A 16,098-nucleotide genomic window follows, 5' to 3' on the forward strand; every position below is an offset into this window, starting at 1 on the left:
AGACCAGAATCGGTAATGCAAGAATCATTTCAGAATAGTGAACGTGTAACACCGGTAGCATCAAAATATTCAATCATGATAGATGAACAACAAATTGAGTCAACAAATCAACAAAATTCAAAGACTCCCAGGTATGTAAAACTAAATCATTTTGAAGATCAAATCATTGGAGATAAAAGGAAAGGTGTGATGACTAGGAGAAGGTTAGTTGCTGAATAGGTATGCTTAATTTCTCAAATTGAACCAGAATATTTTATTGAAGCAAGCAAGGATGAAAATTGGATAAAATCAATGGAAGAGGAAATAGATCAGATAGAAAAGAATAAGACATGGGAACTAGTTCCTAGACCTAAAGACAAGAACATTATTGGAACTAAATGGTTTTTCAAGATTAAATTAAATGAGGAAGGTCAAGTTGTAAGGAACAAGACTAGATTGGTTTGCAAAGGTTATTCACAGGAAGAAGGAATTGATTATGGAGATACTTATGCCCCGATTGCTAGAATTGAAGTGGTAAGACTTTTTCTTGCTTATGCTACACACAAGAACAACAAAGTATATCAGATGGATGTCAAATGTGCATTTCTAAATGGAGATCTTGAAGAGGAAGTTTACCTTGAACAACCAGATGGATTTTATTTATCATAAGACAAGGACATGGTTTGCATACTGAAGAAAGCTTTATAGGGACTAAAACAGCCCCCTAGAGTATGGTATGCTAGACTGGATAAGTATCTTTCAAAACTTGGTTTTAGCAAAGGTAATGTTGATAGTAACTTATATTACAAAATTCAGCATGATGACATATTGATCATTGAATTATTTTTGGATGATATATTTTTTGGAGGAGAAGAAGGTCTATGCATGAAATTTGCTAATGATATGAAAAATGAATTTGAAATGTCTTTGATTGGTTAGATGAAATTTTTCTTAGGTTTGCAAATTACTCAAATTGATAAAGGTATTTTCATTTGTCAAACTAAATATGTGAAGGAGTTACTTAAGAAATTTGAACTTGAGAATTCTAAACCTATCAGTACTCTTAAGATAACTAGTTGCAAATTGTAAAAGGATGGTGTATAGCCTAAAGTGAATCTGAGTAGATACAAATCAATGATTGGTGGTTTGTTGTACCTAACTCAGACTAGACCTAATATAATGAATGTTGTTTGTATTGCTTCTAGATTTCAGTCAGGTCCTAAAGAAACTCATGATATTGTTGTCAAGAGGATATTCAGATATTTCGTAGGTGTAGCGTCCTAAAATTGCGACACTTGCAATTTCGACGGCATTTGGGTCTTCACGATGGCGACGCAATACTGAACCTGAATGGAGACCCCGAAACTTGTTCATGACATCAAAAACTGCATTTTTCAGCACCCTGGCCTGATCCTCCTTGCACCCTGTTGTCCCTGGAGGTGGGACCATGGCGCCCAGTGCCCTGGTCCTTCAGGACCAGGGCACCCAGCGCCTTGGTCCCCCAAGACCATGGCACCCAGTGCCCTGGTCCCCCAGGACCATGGCGCCCAGCGCCTTGGGCCATGGCCCTATTTTGGGCCCAGTCTCTTATGGGGCTTCGGGTCTTTAAGTTTGCAAATTGGAAAATAAGGTTGCTATGTTGGCCCAAGGTTAGAAAAATCAGTCTTTCAACCCTAATTGGCAAGTATAAAAACTACATTTCCCCTCTCAAAAAGGGTAGATGAAAAAAAGAGGAAGGATATATGTGTACAAGACGCGGAAGCGATACTCAAGTATTCAAACATTCAAGCATTCAAGCATTCAAGCATTCCTTCAAGCAATTGAGCATTCTAAGTCTCCATTCAAGGCTAAGTGTTGCATTCAAGACAAGGATTCAACCATTGAAGAGGAGATCACATATAACATACAACATACAACAACAATTACACCTTCGCATGTAAGAATACAAACATTCTTACAACAAGGTATTGGTACTTTATTACATTACAATCATTTACATTTACAGCATTCTCATTTCTTGGTTAATTCCAAAACTGGGGTTTGACCTAAGGGAAAACCCCTAATCCCTAACCCCCCAATCGTCCTCTCTTTTTTGTGTGTAGGTTGCAGGTACGCGGCTGTAATTGAAGATCTGGAATCCTTGTGCAGAGACGAACAGATCCCCTTTCATTTCGCAGATTTTTCGGAGGACCGTGTGCACATCGGGCGCCATCGTCCCATCAACTTTCGCTCAAATTTGTAGGACAGCGCCATCTCGACATTTTACTACTAATTCCAGGTCCGCAGCTTCATCCTATATTCCTATCTCTATTTATAAGTGAATCTTTCTCACTTTACATGCATTCCTAGCTCAATCCTTCTATCTACATTCTTTACAAAAGAGGGTAGCCTTGTTGTCTTGACCCTTGAAACTCATTTAGAATCCAATCTTGCATTGTGTGGGATTGGATCTTGTGGGTTTCAACCCCTCTTTTGAATGTAAAGTCTCCCCTAAGTGAAAACCGTCAACCCTAGTGACCTCCTTTCTCTCTCCTTGGAGTGGTGGGGGCAACACTTAGGGTTCGATCGCGATTTTTCGCTTTAAATTTTGGTGAACTTGACGTGAATATCCTTTCTGATTATTCATGGTTAGATCTGAAAATTGGATGCCTTGATTACATTTCCATGTTTGATCTTTTGCAAATTTTAGAGGTTAATTGTATAAAAAACCCTAAATTTTCTTTTTAGTAATTGAGCTTGTGAAATGTTTAATTGTTAATGCTTGTTTTAGATCTACCCTTCTATTACAAATTATCAATTCATATTTGTGCCTCAATTCTGAAAATTAAGTGGTTAAGTGTCAAAACCCTAATTTTTAAAACCTTCTTGATTCAACCTTTGACTGATAATTTCACTGATCAAAACATCTCCAAATCAGCTGTAACTTTGGATTCCGCAACAAAATCATAATATCTTTCATCCCTAAAAATTTGGAAAAAAGTTGCGAGGACCATGTGCACCCCGAGCGCCATTGTCCCCGACATTTTTTCCGAAATTTTGGGAGTTAGATCTTACTGTATTTTTTTGCTAAAATTCAGAATCTTGGCTGATTTCATTAATTCTAACACTTTCAAAATTAAAGTCAAAGTTGGTCTAGTGATTTCTTGGATTAAGGCTTCTAATCATTCAAAAATCGTTGAAATTGAAATTTTGTGTCGAAATTGTGTTCTTACTTTCCTAAATCTGAAAAGTGTGTTGGCATTCATTCGAAATTTCAGTGCTTTATTCAAATTCTTGCAATTTGTGACTTTCGAAATTAAATGTTTAATTACAACAATCTTGATTTCCACTTTCAAAATTGAATTTTGCGTGAAATTGAGTTAACTTTTAAATTTCAAAACTTGCATTGCTCTTAGTATTCCCTCTAAAATCATAAAATTCAAATTTTCAATTTCCCTCTCCTTTTCAAAATTCAAATTTTGCATTTTTCGACAATCTTGGTAGGGTTCAATTTTGAGATTGCAACTTTAATTTGGCCTATCTATAGATCGTAAAATCACTCAATTTTTTCAGATTAGCTTTAAAATCATCATAACTTTCATCCCTGAAAATTTCAAAAAAAGTTGCGAGGACCGTGTGCACTCCGTTCGCCATGGTCCCTGACATTTTTTCTGAAATTTTGGGAGATTGTCGTGATTGCATTTAACAGATTAAATCCAAGAGATTGGCTGATTTTGTTGAAATTTGCTACCTCTAAATTCAAAATCTTCTCTCCCTCTCTAGTGCATGAGTTTTACAACAATAAACCCTACTTACACTATTCCCGTTAGACGAAGCCGTAGAATTAAGTCTTTCCAAGGTTTAATTACCGAGGAGATGAAACCTAATTTGAATAGCCTTTTTAACGAGGACACGGGTAATTCCTCTAATCCTTCTAATGATGAAGAAGCTCTCCATGAGGTTTCTATAGAACAACTTTCGAAATTGGATAACCAATTTGATGATTTTCAGCAATGGATGTCTCAAGAGTATCCCGATAGTCAAGCTCTTTCATTAATTGAGGGTCTAAAACATATGGTTCAAAGTGATAAGAATGGAATTGATATTTTGTGTGGTATTGCACACATTGTGGATTCGAATGTGATGCCTATGAAGAGTTGTGCTGAAACTTTAGGTTATACACAACCTCCCACTCAAGTTAATCATTCTATTCCTTTGACAACTTCTATTGCTAGCATACCTACCTTTACATCAAACATAATGACTACTTCTATACAAGACATTTCGCCTATGATCACCAGTCATGGGGGCAATCCTTCCTCTTCAATTAACTCTCTTCCTTCATTCAATCCAACTTCTTCATTCATTCCTTCAATGAGTGTCCCTATTACATCTCCACAAATGAACATGACGCAAGGGGGCAATTCATTCAACCATTCCATTCCTCCTTGTGGTGCTCCTCTTTTCCAATCCTCTCCTATGACTAACTATCATAGTGTCCCGCCACCTTACTCTCAATCAATACCTTCTTTCAATAACATAATACCTCCATCACAATCTAACATGTCTAATATGAACTCTTCGACTGAAGTGACCATTAACAATCTTGCACAAACTGTCTCTTCTTTACAACAACAAATTGCTTCTATGAATCAATCTAAGTTTAGTGTGCCCACATTTGATGTTGCGAGCCCACTTTCTCTTGACATTGTTCAAGCTATCCCCCCTAAACATGTTGAAATCCCGCATTTGGAGTTTTATAATGGTAAAGGTGATCCTCTAACACATGTTAAGACTTTTCAAACAATATGTACCGATTTTGCTTATGACCAAAGGTTGCTTGCAAAATTGTTTACTAGGACATTAAGAGATAAAGCCCTACAATGGTATTGCTCGTTGCCTTCTTATTCTATTACTTCTTTCGAACAACTTGCAAATGCTTTTATTCAACAATTTCAAAACAATATAAGTCCTAAAGTTACTTTGATTGATTTAATGCATTCTAAACAAGGTGTTAAAGAAAAAGTGACTGATTTCATTGGTAGATATAAGCATTTGTGTGCTCAAATTTCTTTTCCAGTACCTGACAATGATATTCAAAGAATCTTTATTTCTAATTTACAAAAAGATATTAGAGAAAAACTTCTGTTTTCTGAGTTTACTTCTTTCCAACAGTTGTGTGCAACTCTTCACAATTATCAACTGACTGTGAGTCAAATGGAACAAGCAAATCCTATGGCTCCGAGTGATAAGGGTGATAGTAGTCAACAACCATTTGGAAAGTTTAAACCGAACAAAGAGTCCATTAAGTTCAATGAAAACATCATGAACAACAATGTGAATGCAGCATCAGGTGTGCCTCCTATTTCTAAGTTTTTCAAGAAAGAAAGAAAGTTTACTCCTTTGAATGAATCATTGCATAGTATTATGAATAAGTTATTGGAACAAAATGTGCTTACTCTCCCTCCTGTAAAGCAAATAGATCCTGCAAAGATTAATTCACCCTATTTTGATAACAAATCATTTTGTCAATTTCATCGTCAACCTGGGCATGATACTGAAAAATGTTTTGCTGTAAAGGGTAAAATTCAAGGTCTGATTGATAATAATACTATCTCTGTTTCTGGTGTGAATGATAAAGGCAACACATCTGTAGCTCCTCCTAACCAAAATCTTAAGATTTTTACTGATCCATTACCTTCTCATACCTCTAATGTGATTGAGACTAATGATTCCTCTTTCTCATCTGATGGTCTTGTGTCTATGACTCCGAATGTGATTAACTTTGTAGAGTAGCAGAAACTCCCTAAAGAACCTTCCATCACATTTGATTCTAGTGAAACTATCAGGGCACCTGATGGTCCTTTATATATAGTTGCAAAAGTCAAGAATACACCTTGTCGTGGAGTGCTTATTGATTCTTCTTGCATGGTTAATGTTATTACTGAAGAATTTCTCTTTACTTTACAATTGAATCAAGTGATCTATGACAAAACAGATGTGATTGTGAAATTATTTGATGCATTTTCTTCTCCTGCAATTGGTTCTAGTACATTACCTATTGAAGTTCATAACAAATCCCTTGATGTGAGCTTTGCTATTTTCCATCTTCTGAACAATTTCGTGTGAAGCTAGGCTATCCTTGGCTATCTTCCATGAAAGCTATTGCTTCTCCTATTCATAAATGTTTGAAATTTCCCCATAATGGTGAAGTTGTTACTGTCAATCATAGTCTCTTTAAACCAGCTGAAAGAACTTCTAGCCTTCCTATTGATTATTTTTGGCCTAAACAATTCCAACCTCTTCCATCGCGAAGTGATCATCTTTTCAAATCTTATCAAAAGTGGAAAACAGATATGATCCTATCTCTAAGTGAACCTAGAACACCCAAACTTGATATTCCTATCGTTCTTGAGAAGGAAGTTCTTCCTTTGAAAGATAAAACTAATGTCTTTCCTCAAGAAGATTCCCAACCTATTCCTATGGATGTGACTATGCCTATGTCTAATAAACTTTCTAAAAGTAGACCTATACCTCCTCGTCATGGTGGACTTGGTCTCCTTCCTAAACCAAATATTCCTCCTTTATATGGAGCAGTTCCTCCTCCTTCCTCTTATGGAGAGAAGAGACCTTCCTCTTCTCCTATTATCCAGCCTAAGAGACCACAACCTAAACACCCAAGTGATAAGGATGAGAACATTCCTCCTCCTCAATCTTCTCCACTTCCTACTAAGACTAGATGAAATCGTTCTGCACGTGAACGTCGGCGAAAGCATCATCTTAGAGCTCAGGCAGCTGCTTCTCAAACTTTGCAATCCCCAAAAACACCTTCAACTAGCATTATTCCATGTTCTCCAAAATCTCCTAAACATAAGATGCATGATGGTTTTGATCTTGTGCGAGTTAAAGATCCTATTTTTATAAATCTTGATGATGATATAGATGAAAATGTTATTCATGATGAAAATGCTACTTCTCTTGCTTCTGATAGTGAATATGAATTTCTTGATATTGATAACCATTTATCTAACGAATTTTCTAAAGCACTTATCCTAGCTCCTAGACAAGAACAACGTGGCTTGGGACATGAACATAGCCCTTGTTTGGATCTTGTGATAGCTCCATCTGCTGTGTTGGATGTTCCTCCTCTAGCGTGTTTCTTGTCTTCCCGAAATATTGATCAGCAAGATCGGGGGGTAGATGACATGCTAGACTAGTTTCATTAGCATAGCAAATTCTCTCCTCCTCTCTTTTGTTACTTCTTCTATGTGTTATTCTCATTCTTCTATTTGTTGTCCTTAGTGTTGTCTACTTGAGGACGATGCAAAGCATTGAGATCTCTTTTGGTCTCTCTCATGTTGACTCAAAAGACACATGTGTTCCCTTCTTCTAGGTGACCTTCCTTGATTGGGGATTGAAGAACAATTATGCATACATACATATGATATACATGAATTCTCATATAGCATACTGACCCCGAGGAAAGCGAAGTCACCTCGTGCTTTGTATTTTGTGTCTATTATCCTTGGGTTTATCTCACACTTGGGGGCTAAATCTTTGTGATAACGTGCTCCTTTCCCTTCTCATTTCTTATGTGTATCACTACCTTAAATCAATCACCCCTGTTGAGGCGTGTGCGATCGCTTTAATGTAGGGGGGCATACACCCCATCTATCCCTTTAGGATACTTGAAAATTTCTTCGCGAACTTAGCTTTGCCTTGAAAATTTTTGGTATTTTTCTTACATGACTCATAGTGAGGGAACCTTACTACTGACAATCATGGTTCTCCCTCGTGATCTTCCCTTTTACTTTTTCAATCGAAGTCGTAGGATCCTTAGTCCACTGGGGGCTTGGTGTATCTTGCCTCCTTGACATGGTGAAAGTCTTTCAATGTTGTTTCCTTGTACTTTACTGGAAGTATGAGCATACGCTTATACTCCCGCTAAAGTGGGGGCTAAATGTAGCATCCTAAAATTGTGACACTTGCAATTTCGACTGCATTTGGGTCTTCATGATGGCGACGCAATACTGAACCTGAATGGAGACCCCGAAACTTGTTCATGACATCAAAAAATGCATTTCTCAGCACCCTGGCCTGATCCTCCTTGCACCCTGTTGTCCCTAGAGGTGGGACCATGGCGCCCAGTGCCCTGGTCCCTGGCCCTATTTTGGGCTCGGTCTCTTATGGGGCTTCGGGTCTTTAAGTTTGCAAATTGGAAAATAAGGTTGCTATGTCGGCCCAAGGTCGGAAAAATCAGTCTTTCAACCCTAATTGGCAAGTATATAAACTACATTTCCCCTCTCAAAAAGGGTAGATGAAAAAAAGAGGAAGGATATATGTGTACAAGACGCGGAAGCGATACTCAAGTTTTCAAACATTCAAGCATTCAAGCATTCAAGCATTCCTTCAAGCAATTGAGCATTCTAAGTCTCTATTCAAGGCTAAGTGTTGCATTCAAGACAAGGATTCAACCATTGAAGAGGAGATCACATACAACATACAACATACAACAATGATTACACCTTCGCATGTAAGAATACAAACATTCTTACAACAAGGTATTGGTACTTTATTACATTACAATCATTTACATTTACATCATTCTCATTTCTTGGTTAATTCCAAAACTGGGGTTTGACCTAAGGGCAAACCCCTAATCCCTAACCCCCCAATCGTCCTCTCTTTTCTATGTGTAGGTTGCAGGTACGCGGCTGTAATTGAAGATCTGGAATCCTTGTGCAGAGACAAACAGATCCCCCTTCGTTTTGCAAATTTTTCAAAGGACTGTGTGCACGCCGGGCGCCATCGTCCTGTCAACTTTCGCTCAAATTTGCAGGACAGCACCGTCCTGGCATTTTACTGCTAATTCCAGGTCTGCAGCTTCATCCTATATTCCTATCTCTATTTATAAGTGAATCTTTCTCACTTTACATGCATTCCTAGCTCAATCCTTCTATCTACATTCTTTACAAAAGAGGGTAGCCTTGCTGTCTTGACCCGTGAAACTCATTTAGAATCCAATCTTGCATTGTGTGGGATTGGATCTTGTGGGTTTCAACCCCTCTTTTGAATGTAAAGTCTCCCCTAAGTGAAAACCGTCAACCCTAGTGACCTCCTTTCTCTCTCCTTGGAGTGGTGGGGCGAACACTTAGGGTTCGATCGCAATTTTCCGCTTTACAGTAGGTACAATAGACTTTGGGTTATGGTATCCAAAGAATGATGAATTCACACTATGTGCATATATGAATTCTAATTGGGTAGGAGATGTGGATGACTAGAAGAGCACTACAAGTTGGTTTCATGGCTTAGTAAGAAACAATCATGCACTTCATTGTCTACTACTGAAGTAGAATATGTAGCGGCGGCTACCAACTATACTCAAATTTTATGGATGAAACAAATGTTAAAGGATATAAGGGTAATTTATGATGATCCTATTGTTATTCACTGTGATAACACTACTTCTATTGATATGTCAAAGAATCTGGTATTTCATTCCAAATCAAAATACATTTCTATAAGGTATAATTTCTTTAAGGAATAGGTTGAAGCAAAGGAAGTCAGGTTGGTTTATGTGCCTACTAAGGAACAGATTGCAGATATTATAACTAAATCATTGCCTAAAGACACTTTTGAACATCTTAGAGATCAGTTTGGGGTTACCAACCCTCTAGAAGAGACTTAGAGATGTAGGGATGCATCAATCCGATAATCATATCAGACATACTTTTCTGATCCAAGTTGATGAAGATGGTGCTACTACTTAGGGGGAGTAGTCAGCTATTTGGTTCAGTATTCTTGGTTTCATATATGTCCTTTGTCATTGATGTCAAAGGGGGAGAATGTGTTCATGTGAAAAATAGTCAAATATTTTGGGAGAAGGTATTAATCTTAGAAGGTATAATATATTTTAGATCATTCTTTTTCTCTTTGGGGAGATTGTTGGCATTCCTTGGCACTTGCATGTTTTTCACATTCAGTGTTGTCATCAATGCCAAAGGGGAAGATTGTTGGAAATATGCTAGATTTGGTTAAGTGTTGTCATTGATGTCAACACTGTTATGCCTAACTAAAACTTTCCATGCCTCATTACAGGTATGTGCAAGATCATGAGGAGCCAAAAAGTGGCAATGGAGAAAAAAATGTGTTTTTAACCTTTCCAAACACACCAAAATCCGCTTTGACTTTTTGTTTGGTTCAGCCAAAATTTGAATTTGGTTTGGTAATACCAAACCAAATCTGATATCCATTAATATTGGATATATGTTCATATTAGATATCTAATATTAATGGATATCTAATTTTTCCGTTTTTCTCAACATGAAAAATATAGTTTAGTAAAATGGGCATAACTTTTGCGTTTCTTATCAAAATTTTGATTTTTTATAGGCGTTGGAAAGGTAATTTAGAGACCTATCAAATGGATAAGTTATTTTTATGATATTATATACCAAAAATTAATTATAATCCTTTTAAGTTACTCCTTCAATTTTAAAACTTTAAATACTCACAAATTTTGCATAGAAAGTCTCATTTTTTTCCTATCACCTCCCTTATCTATCACTTGTCTACATATACTTATATAAATATATTTTATCTATCTCTTTCTTCTCTACTTATGTCACTTATTTTCTCATCCCATCTAGATAAATAAATTCCCAAGCTACAAGCATCTCTGCATATGAGATCTTTCTATTCCTATCTCTCCCTCTCTCACTCCATCATTGTCACTCCTTATTTCTATATTTCTCTCTAATAATCTCACTTCTCTCTATTTATCTCCCTCCTCTACCTTATCCTACCTATACTTATATATTACTTGTCTCTATCACCTCCTTTCTCTCCCTATCTTGTCCCCTCTATCTCTATATCCCTATAGATTTATCTTCATGTATATTTATATCTCATTATCTCTAAATATCACTTATTCACTCCATCTCTCCCTCCATTTGTCTTACTCTATCTATCAATTTCTATCCATATCTGTCTCTATCTGAATCTTCACATCTCCATCTCTTTCCCTATCAATCTCTCTTTCTATGTGTTCCTGTATCTTTATATATCTTCCTCTATACATGATTAATCTACTTCTATGTCTCTTCCTCTATAGCCCTCTTGAAGTATCTTTCCCTTTCTCTACCTTTATCTCTTTATTTACTCCATCTTTATGTATTGTTGGCTCTCTCCCCACATCATTCTCTATAGTGCCTTTATATATCTGTATATCTCCCTCTTTCTCTCTCTCACTCTCTATCTATCCCTATCTATAATCTCTATCTCTCTTTCTCACTCTCTTGCACTATCTATATATATCTACTATTGATATTTCTCTTCCTTTATATCTCTCTATCTCTTCATTTGTTTATCTCACTCTCTTTACCGCTCTCTATCCATTTTTATCCATCTCTTTATATATTTATCTTTGTCTTTACCTCTCTCTTTCTTTATATCTATTCATCTCCCTCTCCCTTTATCTTCATTTTTTATCTCTATCTTCCTCTCTCCTTTTCAATATGTAGATACTTCTACCTCTTTCTATCCATCCTTGTCCTTTAGTTTTTCTTCCTCTCACTTCATACTCCTTAATATCTATATATCTATTTATGTCCTTGTCCTTTATTTCTTCTCTCTCTCTCTTTAGCTCTTCATCTCTCTTCACCCTTATATCTCTCCTTATTTGAAACTTAGTACATATGGTCTCCTAAGGGGTTATACGGTGTCCTAAGGGCTTATAAAACACCCTATGATCCATAAGGACATAATATGACCCCTAACGACACCATATGGTCTCCTAAGGGGTCATATGGTGTCCTAAGGGGTCATAAAACACCATATGACTCCTTAAGAAACAATAAGACCCCTAATGACACCATATGGTGTCCTAAGGGGTCATAAGACACCAAATCACCCCTTAGGATGCCATACGACCCCTAATGACACAAACTAGCATCTTAAAGGGTCAAATGGTGTCCTAAGGGGTCATAGGAGACCATATGACCCCTTAGGACACCATACGACCCATAGCACCATATAGTGTCCCAAGGTGTCATATGGTGTCCTAAGGGGTCATAGAACACCATATGACCCATTAGGACACAATATGACCCCTGACAACACCTAAGGGGTCATATATTGTCCTAAGGAGTCATAAGACACCCTATGACCTTTTAGGACACCATACGACCCCTTACGACACCATACGGTGTCCTAAGGGGTCATATAACACCATATGACCCCTTAGAACACAAGAAGACCCATAACGACATGATATGGTGTCCTAAGAGGTCATATGGTGTCATGAGACACTGTATGACCCCTTAGGACATAATATGGTCCCTAACAATACCTAAGGGGTCATATGGTGTCCTAAGGGGTTAGATAATGTCCTGGGAACCTTTAGGACACAATATGACCCCTTAGCACACTATACAACCCCTAACAACACAATATGGTGTCCAAAGGGGTCGTAGGACACCATATAACCTGTTAGGACACAATATGACCCCTAACAACACCTAAGGGATCATATTGTGTCTTAAGGGATAATAGGAAACTATATGACCCCTAACAACATTGTATGGTGTCCTAAGGGGTCATATTGTGTCCTAAGGGGTCATAGGACACCATATGACCCCTAACAACACAAAATGACACCTAACAATACTTAAGGGGTCATATGGTATTCTAAGGGGTCATAAGACACCATATGACACCTTAGCACACCATATGACCCCTAATCACACCATATGGTGTTCTAAGGAGTCATAGAACACCATATGACCCCTTAGGACACCATACGATGCCTAATGACACCATATGGTGTCCTAAGGGGTCATATGGTGTCCTAAGGGGTCATATGGTGCCCTAAGGGGTCATAGGGCACCATATGACCCCTTAGGAGACCATACGACCCATAACAACATAATATGGTGTCCTAGAGGGTCATAGAACACCATATGACCCCTTAGAACACCATAGAACCCATAATGACACCATGTGGTGTCCTAACAGGTCATAAGACACAATATGACCCCTTAGGACATAATATGATTGCTAACAATGTCATATAGTGTCCTACAGGGTCATAGGACACCATATGACCCCTTGGGACACAATATTTGACCCCTTAGGACACCATATGGCCCCTTACGACACCATACGACCCTTTACAATACCATATGGTGTCCTAAGGGGTCATATTGTATCCTAAGGGGTCATATAACACCATATGACCCCTTAGAACACAAGAAGACCCATAACAACATGATATGTTGTCCTAAGGGGTCATATGGTGTCACGAGCCACCATATCACCCTTTACGACACAATATGACCCCTAATGATACCTAAGGGGTCATATGGTATCCTAAGGGGTTATATGATGTCCTAGGAACCTTTATGACACAATATGACCCCTTAGCAAACCATATAACCCCTAACGACACCATATGGTGTCCTAAGGGGTCATTGGACGCCATATGACCCATTCGGACACAATATGACCCCTAACAACATGTAAGGGGTCATATTGTGTCCTAAGGGGTCATAAGACACCATATGACCCCTAATGACATTGTATGGTGTCTTAAGGGGTTATATTATGTCCTAAGGGGTCATAGGACACCATATGACCCCTAACGACACAAAATGATGCCTAACAATACCTAAGGGGTCATATGGTGTTCTAAGGGGTCATAGGACACCATATGACCCCTTAGCACATCATACAACCCCTAATGGCACCATATGGTGTCCTAAGGGGTCATAGAACACCATATGACCCCTTAGGACACTATACGATGCATAATGACACCATATGGTGTCCTAAGGGGTCATAAGACACCATATGGCCACTTTGGAGACCATACAACCAATAACAACATAATATGGTGTCTTAAGGGGTCATAAAACACCATATGACCTGTTAGAACACCGTATGACCCATAATGACACCATGTGGTGTCCTAAGAAGTCATAATACACAATATGACCCCTTAGGACATAATATGACCCCTAAAGGTATCATATAGTGTCCTAAGGAGTCATAGGACACCATATGACCCCTTAGGACACAAAATAAACCCTAACGACACCTGAGAGATCATATACTTTCCTAAGGGGTCATAGGACACCATATGACTTCTTATCACACCATACGACCCCTAACGACACCATATGGTGTCCTAAGGGATCATATCGTATCATAAGGGGTCATAGAACAGCATATGACCCCTTAAGATACCATACAACACATAACAACACTAAATGGTGTCCTAAGGGGTCATAGGACACCATATGACCCCTTAGCACACCATACCACCCATAGCACCATATAGTGTCCCAAGGGGTCATATGGTGTCCTAAGGGGTCATAGGACACCATATGACCCATTATAACATAATACGGCCCCTTACGACACCTAAAGGGTCATATAATGTCCTAAAGGGGTCATAGGACACCATATGACCCCTTAGGACACCATACAACACCATATGGTGTCCTAAGGGGTCATATGGTATCCTAAGGGGTCATATAACACTATATGACCCCTTAGAACACAAGAAGACCCACAACGACATGATATGGTGTCCCAAGGGGTCATATGGTGTCATGAGACACCATATGACCCCTTAGGACACAATATGACTCCTAACGATACCTAAGGGGTAATATGGTGTCCTAAGGGGTTATATGATGTCCTAGGAACCTTTTGGACATAATATGACACCTTAGTGCACCATACAACCCCTAACAACACCATATGGTGTCCTAAGGGGTTGTATAACACCATATGACCCGTTAGGACACAATATGACCCCTAACAACACCGAAGGGGTCATATTGTGTCGTAATGGGTCATAGGACACCATATGACCCCTAACAACACAAAATGATGCCAAATGATACTTAAGGGGTGATATGGCCTATGACCCCTTAGCACATCATATGACCCCTAATGGCACCATATGGTGTCCTAAGGGGTCATATGTTGTCCTAAGGGTTCATAGAACACCATATGATCCCTTAGGACCCCATATGATGCATAATGACACCATATGGTGTCCTAAGGGGTCATAAGACACCATATCACCCCTTAGGAGACCATACGACCCATAACAACATAATATGGTGTCCTAGGGGGTCATAGAATACCATATGACCCCTTAGAACACCTTGCAACCCATAACAACACCATGTGGTGTCCTAAGGGGTCATAAGACACAATATGACCCCTAACAATGTCATATAGTGTCCTAACGGGTTATAGGACACCATATGACCCCTTAGGACACAATACGACCACTTAGGACACAAAATAAACCCTAATGACACCTAAGGGGCAATATAGTTTTGTAAGGGCTCATAGAACACCATATGACTCCTTAGCACACCATAAGACCCCTAACAACACTATATGGTGTCCTAAGGGGTCATATTGTATCCTAAGGGGCCATACAACAACATATGACCCCTTAGGAAATGATACGACACATAAAAACACCGAATGGTGTCCTAATGGATCATAGGGTGACCTAAGGGGTCATAGAACACCATATGACCCCTTAGCACATAATACAACCCCTTAGGACACAAAATAAACCCTAACAACACCTAAGGAGTCATAGGACACCATATGACTCCTTAGCACACCATACAACCCCTAACAACACCTTATGGTGTCCTAAGGGGTCATAGAACACCATATGACCCCTTAGGACACCATACGACACATAAAAAAACCAAATTGTGTCTTAATGGGTCATATGTTGTCCTAAGGGATCATAGGACACTATATGACCCCTTAGGAGACCAAATGACACTATATGACCCCTTAGGAGACCATATGACCCATAACAACACCATATGGTGTCCTAAGGGGTCATAGAACACTATATGAACCCTTAGGACACCATATGACTCATAATAATACCATATGGTGTCCTAAGGGATCATAAGACACCATATGATCCCTTGGAACATAATATGACCCCTAATGACATCATATAGTGTCCTAAGGAGTCATAGGACACCATATGACCCCTTATGACACAATCTGACCCCTAACAACATCATATAGTATCCTAAGGGGTCATATGGTGTCTTAAGAGGTTATAGAACACCATATGACCCCTTACGA

Source organism: Cryptomeria japonica, chromosome 5 (genome assembly GCF_030272615.1).
Source record: "Cryptomeria japonica chromosome 5, Sugi_1.0, whole genome shotgun sequence".
NCBI classification, from domain to species: domain Eukaryota; kingdom Viridiplantae; phylum Streptophyta; class Pinopsida; order Cupressales; family Cupressaceae; genus Cryptomeria; species Cryptomeria japonica.